The following is a 10146-nucleotide window of genomic DNA, read 5'->3' on the forward strand; positions in this document are numbered from 1 at the left end:
CTAAGTTAGTTGACTGCTATTTAGTTGACTGCTAAGTTAGTTGACTGCTAAGTTAGTTGATTGCTATTTAGTTGACTGCTTAGTTGAGTTAGTTGACTGCTAAGTTAGTTGACTGCTAGTTAGTTGACTGCTAAGTTAGTTGATTGCTATTTAGTTGACTGCTAGTTAGTTGACTGCTAAGTTAGTTGACTGCTAAGTTAGTTGACTGCTATTTAGTTGACTGCTAAGTTAGTTGACTGCTAGTTAGTTGACTGCTAAGTTAGTTGACTGCTAAGTTAGTTTGTTAATTGCTCAGTTAGTTGACTACTAGTTAGTTGATTGCTAAGTTAGTTGACTGCTATTTAGTTGATTGCTAAGTTAGTTGATTGCTAAGTTAGTTGAATAACGAACTAGGGCCAAGTATTTTTGCTCAGCTCACATGGAAGAACTCCTTGCCCAGCCCAGGTGGTACATGTCACAACACCGACTTCCCAGGATGAACCTTCATATACAAGTGTTGCTATTGGCTCCTCCCTGAGGCGGCAGGGTAGCCTAGTGGTTAGAGCGTTGGACTAGTAACCGAAAGGTTGCAAGTTCAAATCCCTGAGCTGACAAGGTACAAATCTGTTGTTCTGCCCCTGAACAGGCAGTTAACCCCCTGTTCCTAGGCCGTCATTGAAAATAAGAATTTGTTCTTAACTGACTTGCCTAGTAAAATAAAAAAAATAACAGTTCCTTAGTGGGTGCTGTTCTATTGGGTCCTCAATAACAGTGTTATGTTAGTGGGTGCTGTGCTATTGGGTCTTCAATAACAGTGTTATGTTAGTGGGTGCTGTTCTATTGAGTCCTCAATAACAGTGTTATGTTAGTGGGTGCTGTGCTATTGGGTCCTCAATAACAGTGTTATGTTCCTTAGTGGGTGCTGTGCTATTGGGTCCTCAATAACAGTGTTATGTTAGTGGGTGCTGTTCTATTGGGTCCTCAATAACAGTGTTATGTTAGTGGGTGCTGTGCTATTGGGTCCTCAATAACAGTGTGATGTTAGTGGGTGCTGTTCTATTGGGTCCTCAATAACAGTGTTATGTTAGTGGGTGCTGTGCTATTGGGTCCTCAATAACAGTGTTATGTTCCTTAGTGGGTGCTGTATATCTTGGTGCAATCGTCAGCAAGCAGTTTGTTAGGACACATGAAACACACAAGCATAAAGTGACCTGCTTTCCCTGTAACAGTGCAGAGAGAACATTCCTCTAGACACACAGACTGAATTGAAATTTGCTGCTCTGTAGGTCTAGCGAGAAAACATTTTTTTTTAAATAGGAAGGTACTACCCAGCTGAACCAAAAATAATGTTTTTGTCACGTTGGTATGAAGAGATTCGGGAGACAGACGCAGGAATGCGTAAACTTTTTTTTATTTTTAAATTAAGCCCAAATTACGGTGTGCCGTGGACGAAGACCAAACAAAAGTGTACCTCGAATAAATAACAAAACACACATTTTATTTTATTTAACTAGGCAAGTCAGTTTAGAACAAATTCTTTTTTTTCAATGACGGTCTAGGAACAGTGGGTTAACTGCCTTGCTCAGGGGGCAGACTTACATTTTTTACCTTGTCAGCTCGGGATTCAATCTTGAAACCTTCCGGTTACAAGTCCAACGCTCTAACCACTAGGCTACCCTGCCTCCTCTAACCACTAGGCTACCCTGCCTCCTCTAACCACTAGGCTACCCTGCCTCCTCTAACCACTAGGCTACCCTGCCTCCTCTAACCACTAGGCTACCCTGCCTCCTCTAACCACTAGGCTACCCTGCCTCCTCTAACCACTAGGCTACCCTGCCTCCTCTAACCACTAGGCTACCCTGCCTCCTCTAACCACTAGGCTACCCTGCCTCCTCTAACCACTAGGCTACCCTGCCTCCTCTAACCACTAGGCTACCCTGCCTCCTCTAACCACTAGGCTACCCTGCCTCCTCTAACCACTAGGCTACCCTGCCTCCTCTAACCACTAGGCTACCCTGCCTCCTCTAACCACTAGGCTACCCTGCCTCCTCTAACCACTAGGCTACCCTGCCTCCTCTAACCACTAGGCTACCCTGCCTCCTCTAACCACTAGGCTACCCTGCCTCCTCTAACCACTAGGCTACCTGCAGCCCCATGATTAACACACGGGTCTGCGACCTCCACCATGGCACGAAAGCCCAAATCACACAGAACAGGTACTCACAAGCACCAACGGACATTGTAACAATAAACGGGACAGCTCAATGGAAACCGAAGGGCACACTTACACAAGTACTTATCCGTGGGAACAGGGGACAGGTGTGCGTAATGAAAGTTCCGGAGGGATCCGTGACAGATGTTTATTTTCCCATTCCATAACATTTTACGACACGTGTACCCTCCTGAACATGGCCTTGGTGGTTAGTGTATATTCTGGTGTTTGGCTGCTGTACAGATTCCTAGAGCTGTGAGGGTGTGGGCCGTCTGCTGTGGCCTGATAAACACACAGAAACAAACCCAGCTCTGGGCAGTTTAGAAAAGTGTCTTACTCTGTGGTCTTACGCTCATTGTCAAATCATGCTGGACAAACAAAGTGTAAACAACAGAAAGGCCTGCACACTGAATAGGCGCCCAATTAAACACCTTTAATGACCAACTCGAAAGGGGCATTTTTCAGAAAGAAAAATGTGTCTTGCTTCAGCTGTCCAAAAATATTTTTATGTGCGTGGAAGTGTTGAAAAAATGAACATATTATAGTAATGATTGTATTAAAAATATTAGTGGGATGGTAACTTTTAGTGACTGTTGCCCAGAAGTAGTAGCAGTGGTGGTAGTGGTAGTAACAGTAGTCGTAGTAGTACTGGTAGTAGTAGCAGTGGTAGTAGTAACAGTAGTAGTAGTAGTAGTACTGGTAGTAGTAGCACCAGTAGCAGCAGTAGTAGTAGCAGCAGTAGTAGTGGTAGTAGCAGTAGTAGTAGTGGTGGTAGTGGTAATAGCAGTAGTAGTGGTGGTAGTGGTAGTAGTAGTAGTAGTAGTGGTGGTAGTAGCAGTAGTAGTAACAATAGTAGTAGCAACAGTAGTAGTAGTAGTAGCACAGTAGTAGTAGCAACAGTAGTAGTAGCAGTAGTAGTAGTAAGAGTAACAGTAGCAGTAGTAGTAGTAGCAGTAGTAATAGCAGTATAAGTAGTAGCAGTAGTAGCAGTAGCACAGTAGCAGTAGTAGTATAAGTAGTAGCAGCATTAGAAGTAGTAGTATAAGTAGCAGTAGTAGTAGAAGTAGCAGTAGAAGTAGCAGTAGTAGCAGAAGTTGCAGCAGTAGTATTAGTAGTAGAAGTAGCAGTAGAAGTAGCAGTAGTAGTAGCAGAAGTTGCAGTAGAAGTAGTAGTAGTATTAGTAGAAGTAGCAGCATTAGAAGTAGCAGTAGTAGCAGCATTAGAAGTAGCAGTAGTAGCAGAAGTTGCAGCAGTAGTATTAGTAGTAGAAGTAGCAGTAGAAGTAGCAGTAGTAGTAGCAGAAGTTGCAGTAGAAGTAGTAGTAGTATTAGTAGAAGTAGCAGCATTAGAAGTAGCAGTAGTAGCAGCATTAGAAGTAGAAGTAGTAGAAGTAGCAGTAGTAGTAGCAGTAGTATTAGTAGTATAAGTAGTAGTATAAGTAGCAGTAGTAGTATTAGTAGTAGCAGAAGTTGCAGTAGAAGTAGTAGTAGTATTAGTAGAAGTAGCAGTAGTAGCAGCATTAGAAGTAGCAGTAGTAGCAGCATTAGAAGTAGCAGTAGTAGCAGATATATTTTTTTACGTGGTTGCATCATATTTCTTTGCATACTTTCCGTTGAAGCTTGCATCAATGAATGCTTGAAAATATGTACAAACGGGAGTAGCTTTCGAGAAGTACCCTCCAGTGCTCCAATTTGAATAGTACACATTTAGAGAAACAGACACCGTTTTAGAATGGCCGGGAACTTTATTATGTTGAAAAAAATCCCAATAAAGAGGTTTATTAGGAGGACAAGAAGCTTAATAGTTTAAAAAGTATAACGTATGAGAAAAAAAATAGTATCTAAGCACACTATTCCAGACCGGTCTACAAGTTTTATAGTTTGAATGGCGTTTTCAGCTGAAACGTAAGAAGAGTAGCGTTCCATAATAATATATCTGTCACGTGTGCTCCCTCACCAGTCTGCTCGTCATGGCGCACACCTGTCACCATTGTAACGCGTAATTACGCATTGTGACACTCATCTGGACTCCATCACCTCCTTGATTACCTGCCCTACATGTCACTCCATTTGGTTCCTTCCCCAGTCGTCACGGTTTCTGTTTCTGGCCGGTGCGCTGTTTGTTTCATTGATTAATTAAAACGTATCCACTTCCTGAACTTGCTTCCCGACTCTCCGCGCACATATATGTTACATACGATGTAAAGTGTGACTGCTGAATATAAAGTGTGCAGGTCTTTTTCTTTTCATTCAATAGACCTCTCATATGATTAAATATTGATGGTATTTTTTTATGTTGAGGTCATATGCATTTTACTATTGAGAATACCACTTGAGGGCTCTACGCAGTCTACACAAACGGAGCCGATGGAGGTCCGTTTGCATCGCGTTCAAAAATTCTGCCCCACAAATGGACATAGAACTACGTAGAGAGCGATGCAAACAAACCTCTGTCAGCACGTTTGCGTAAACTGTGTAGGGAGTGAGATAATTGGCAAAAGGTTGAACATACATATATTAGGATCGTAAGAAAAGCCATGCATGAAACAAAACAGAACACGTTAAATTAGATCTGTAAACGTACAAACCTTATGTTACGACTATGAACGAACAATTACACGTTCCGATTTTTACTTTACATCTCCCTTTACTCGGTTACAGATCATTTTTATACATACAAACTGTTGTCTGTAATGTGGCATCTGCAAAGGACATACTAGTATAACAAACAACTCTAGCTCAAACGTTACAGACGCTTTGCAGCTTCCGGTTTCATTTCCCAAATAAAAGTCTGGAGCTTTTTATAGAACCGCATTCAATGCAGATATCGAAGAAGCAGTTTATGGCGCAGTAAAGGCTTGGCCCTTCAGCAAATGACGTGTGTGACAATGATAAAGACACAGAAGAGCCTTGTCTAGATAAACCACCTGAGCTGCAACTTAGAAAGTCCATTTGATTTAGGCCTATTTCGCTCTCTAAATATACCATGCTCTTAGCCTACGTTTAACCTCTCCCTTTGTTCATATTTATTTATTTTATTTTACCTTTATTTAACCAGGCAAGTCGGCCTAGGAACAGTGGGTTAACTGCCTGTTCAGGGGCAGAACGACAGATTTGTACCTTGTCAGCTCAGGGGTTTGAACTTGCAACCTTCCAGTTACTAGTCCAACGCTCTAACCACAATCCATATGTTCATGACCCGATTCATATAAATCTGTAAGGATGTGCGCTGAGAGTCGGGAAGCAAATTCAGGCAGTGAGTGTTTTTATAAAAATAAATAAATACAAAACAAGAAACACGAACAACACACAGACATGAAACAGAAACAACGACACCTGGGGAAGGAACCAAAGAGAGTGAAGGTAATCGAGGAGGTGATGGGAGTCCAGGTGAGTGTCATAATGCGATTATGTGTGTAACAATGGTGACAGGTGTGCACCATAACGAGCAGCCCGGTGACCTAGAGGCCCGGAAAGGGAGCACGTATGACAAAATCATGTCAAATTATTTTTAAATTCATATTAAACCCTCCTACAGAATATGCTTTGGCAAGATTTGAGTGATGAAATAACTATCCAAATATTATATTAAAAAATATATATATTTTTAGTGGCAGACTCCAAAAATCCATTACATTAATGTGGACAATCCGTCCTAAATATGAAGTAAAATAGACTGAAGAGTAATAGAGAATGAAGACTTTTAACTTGAAAACAGGCAGGATTCCCTGACTTCCGTTTTCAATACTGAATTATTCTTGTTCGCGTAGCACTCCTCACAGGCCGTTTGGTGTACAGTCATGGCCAAAAGTTGAGAATGACACAAATATTAATTTTCACTAAGTCTGCTGCCTCAGTGTCTTTAGATATTTTTGTCAGATGTTACTATGGAATACTGAAGTATAATTACAAGCATTTCATAAGTGTCAAAGGCTTTTATTTAACAATTACATGAAGTTGATGCAAAGAGTCCATATTTGCAGTGTTGACCCTTCTTTTTCAAGGCCTCTACAATCCGCCCTGGCATGCTGTCAATTAACTTCTGGGCCACATCCTGACTGATGGCAGCCCATTCTTGCATAATCAATGCTTGGAGTTTGTCAGAATTTGTGTGTTTTTGTGGGTCCACCCACCTCTTGAGGATTGACCACAAGTTGTCAATGGCATTAAGGTCGGGGAGTTTCCTGGCCATGGACCCAAAATATCGATGTTTTGTTCCCCGAGCCACTTAGTTATTACTTTTGCCTTATGGCAAGGTGCTCCATCATACTGGAAAAGGCATTGTTCATCACCAAATTGTTCCTGGGTGGTTGGGAGAAGTTGCTATAGGAGGATGTGTTGGTACCATTCATTTTTCATGGCTGTGTTCTTAGGCACAATTGTGAGTGAGCCCACTCCCTTGGCTGAGAAGCAACCTCACACATGAATGGTCTCAGGATGCTTTACTGTTGGCATGACACAGGACTGATGGTAGCGTTCACCTGGTCTTCTCCGGACAAGCTTTTTTCCAGATGCCCCAAACAATCAGAAAGGGGATTCCTCAGAGAAAATGACTTTACCCCAGTCCTCAGCAGTCCATCACTGTACCTTTTGCAGAATATCAGACAATTAAATTGTCTACATTTCCTTAAAATTGACAATTCTGTGAACTGTCTTGGGCAAGTTTAACATTTACACAATACCTATGATCAAAGGTGTCCGCTAGAGATGACATGCAAGAGGAGCTTGCAGGGTATTTGTAGTCCAGCATGATGTCTACTTTGATGCGAATTAACATTTTTCAAATCTGAGAGTAAATAGAGCCAATATCCTAGAGAGATTTACACGGTTATCCAAACGTCACGCCGGGGTAAACCTACACCAAAAGCAGCCCTTATTTGAACTATTTCTAAAATCCCATTTGGAAAAATAAATAGTGGAAAAAACGATTGGAAGCATGTCCCTGTCTGACCGCGAGGGTTTATGACACATCCACCACGGGGCTCTGTACAAATGGTCATTGATTCAAATGTTATATCTTTTGAATTAGTTATCCACCTTGCAGTGTTTTGAACTGCGGGCTATTATTTAAAAGTGTCCTCGTTACCATGGTACATGCACTTCATCGTTCGTGCTGCTAGCAAAAAAATAGTAGTAGAATGTAGGTGGTTTTAATATATACTACGGTATGTAGCCAGAACAATCCAACTATGAGCATGGCGTGGTGGCTTTGGGACGGAAAAGAAGAAGAAAAACATGAGGTCAACTTGACATGACAGGCTGCCTACTTCAGCCCTCTACAATAACATTGTAACCTCGATCTATTGTAAAAGGTACATTGTTTATCAGTATGGGGTGTATAGGAAGCTCGATGAGCACAAATTGTTAAATTGTACAGCCTGCGGACCGCGGAGCGCACACATAAAGAAGCACGCGGACAAGCACACAAAGAAGCACGCGGACAAGCACCCAGAAAGAAGCATGCGCCCAGCGCTATAAAAGGAAATGTATTCAGTGGTTGTTACCAGCTACTACTACAACTGTACTACACTACTACTAAACTTCCTCATTCATTTCCTGCTTTAAATTAACAATGGTCATTTCCATGTTATGTGCGCAAATGCAGCTTATTATTTCCTAGTAATACATTTTGCGCTTTTACAACCCAGTCATACAACTGATTAGAATGTTGCATCAGCTCAAACACGGATCCTACATGTGCATCGCCCTAACCTTCCGGTGACTTTAGTAGTAACTTCATGTACGGACAAAAATGCACTGGCTACAAAATGAAAACTTACACACAAAAAAAGCAATTTCTCACAATTAAAAAAAAATAGTAATAATATGGGCTTTAATTTATAATGTAAAAGTTGTTACCTTGCAGTTGCCGCTGAAAGAAAAACAATCCTAGGGTAACTTCTTTACGATATAGACTAATTATGTTAGCTACACAGATTTCAACTGAAGGACGAGATCAGTCCACTTTCGCTGCAGCTTTGTGATAAATGGCGAGGACAACTTCATCTTCGTTAGGAAGGAGCACTTCAACCTTGAATGGCAACTTTTCTAACTCCGCCCTGTAGTTGCCATTGGACTGTTCCGTTCTGAAACTGGCCTCCTGTTCTGCCATCGCCCCAGTACTGTATTATTCACGGGGTAGGAGGCGCCTGTTGGCCCGCCTATGTACAATTCAGAGGAGCAAATTAGGCCTAGTGACGACATAGATGTGTCAGACACCTTTTCCGTGTCAAATGGCACCATATTCCCAATATGAAGCCCTGCATTTGACCATAGCCCTATTATGGGCCCTGGTCAAAAGTAGTCGACTGATAGTGATGGACAATCCGTCTCTTTTCAGTGAACCGGATCGTTCGGTTCAGTTCACCAAAAAGAGCCGAATCTTTTGGCTCCCAAAAGGCTCTTTAAAAAAACTGTTTTGTATTTTTTTCAAGTCAAACAGTTTGCGATAATTTGACTATGATTGGTGTTAAAACAATTCTAATTAAATGATTAAATGAAATCATACTCTACCTTAACCACAATGTATTTAAAAATGCATTGGTTTGTTATGACAAATAATGCTATTAAACATTTGCATTTAAAGTATAACTGTTTAATGTATATAAACAAAGTGCATATAAATGTAACAATTAAAAACTAATATAATCTGAACAGCATAATAATAGAATATTGCACCATATCAAAGAAAAATAAATAACAATGTGAAAAACTGCAGCATCCCACTTAAAACATTAAACTGGTCCCTCTTTTCTCTCTCTTCTTTATTGCCATGTTATAACCAGCAGCACACAGCAATGCTGACCATGTTTAGCTTTTATGAGAGATTTGCATTCAGAAATGCAAGCTGCCTCACTTTCGAGGGGCTGATGCGGTTTCTTCTCTCAGTAATTATTTGTCCTGTTTTCGAGAAGACCCTCTCAAAGGGAACGGATGTGGCCACTATGCAGAGTCTCCCTGTCATGACTTCAGTAAGCCATGGGTAGACAGAGGCCTTGTTCTTCCACCAGCTCAGAGGATCTGGAGATCTTGGAGGAGGGGCTCCTCCAAATAGGATCGGACCTACATTATGACATCTGCTGAGGGATTCCTTCGTGCTGCATCCCCAGTTGCTCTCTCGTCAAACAGCATCCAAACAGCAGACGTTTGTGGCACTACTGCTGGTGCTTCTGCTCCATCTGATCCCTCTTCTTCCTGTTGCCCTGGTGCCTGAGCCAGCTGACTGCTGGGGCTGTCCCTCCCTCTTCTTCCTGTTGCCCTGGTGCCTGAGCCAGCTGACTACTGGGGCTGTCCCTCCCTCTTCTTCCTGTTGCCCTGGTGCCTGAGCCAGCTGACTACTGGGGCTGTCCCTCCCTCTTCTTCCTGTTGCCCTGGTGCCTGAGCCAGCTGACTACTGGGGCTGTCCCTCCCTCTTCTTCCTGTTGCCCTGGTGCCTGAGCCAGCTGACTGATGGGACTGTCCCTCCCTCTTCTCCCTAGTGCCTGAACCAGCTGACTGCTGGGGCTGTCCCTCCCTCTTCTTCCTGTTGCCCTGGTGCCTGAGCCAGCTGACTACTGGGGCTGTCCCTCCCTCTTCTTCCTGTTGCCCTGGTTCCTGAGCCAGCTGACTACTGGGGCTGTCCCTCCCTCTTCTTCCTGTTGCCCTGGTGCCTGAGCCAGCTGACTACTGGGGCTGTCCCTCCCTCTTCTTCCTGTTGCCCTGGTGCCTGAGCCAGCTGACTACTGGGGCTGTCCCTCCCTCTTCTTCCTGTTGCCCTGGTGCCTGAGCCAGCTGACTACTGGGGCTGTCCCTCCCTCTTCTTCCTGTTGCCCTGGTGCCTGAGCCAGCTGACTGCTGGGACCGTCCCTCCCTCTTCTTCCTGTTGCCCTGGTGCCTGAGCCAGCTGACTACTGGGGCTGTCCCTCCCTCTTCTCCCTAGTGCCTGAGCCAGCTGACTACTGGGGCTGTCCCTCCCTC

At 43.1% G+C, this 10146-nt stretch overlaps 1 protein-coding gene across 2 annotated transcripts in view; it reads right to left on the reverse strand.

The window, feature by feature from the left end:
- Positions 1–8281, reverse strand: part of LOC112247936 (high affinity cationic amino acid transporter 1) — a 48661-nt gene extending 40380 nt beyond the window's left edge. The window contains exon 1 of one of the 2 annotated variants that reach the window (XM_042296506.1): positions 8050–8281. The gene's annotated coding sequence lies outside the window, so the exon portion shown is untranslated. The remainder of the gene's footprint in view (positions 1–8049) is intronic. The other variant, XM_042296504.1, reaches the window with a different exon arrangement.
- Positions 8282–10146: the final 1865 nt, after the last annotated feature.

Source organism: Oncorhynchus tshawytscha, linkage group LG13 (assembly GCF_018296145.1).
Source record: "Oncorhynchus tshawytscha isolate Ot180627B linkage group LG13, Otsh_v2.0, whole genome shotgun sequence".
In the NCBI taxonomy this organism is placed as follows: Eukaryota; Metazoa; Chordata; class Actinopteri; order Salmoniformes; family Salmonidae; genus Oncorhynchus; species Oncorhynchus tshawytscha.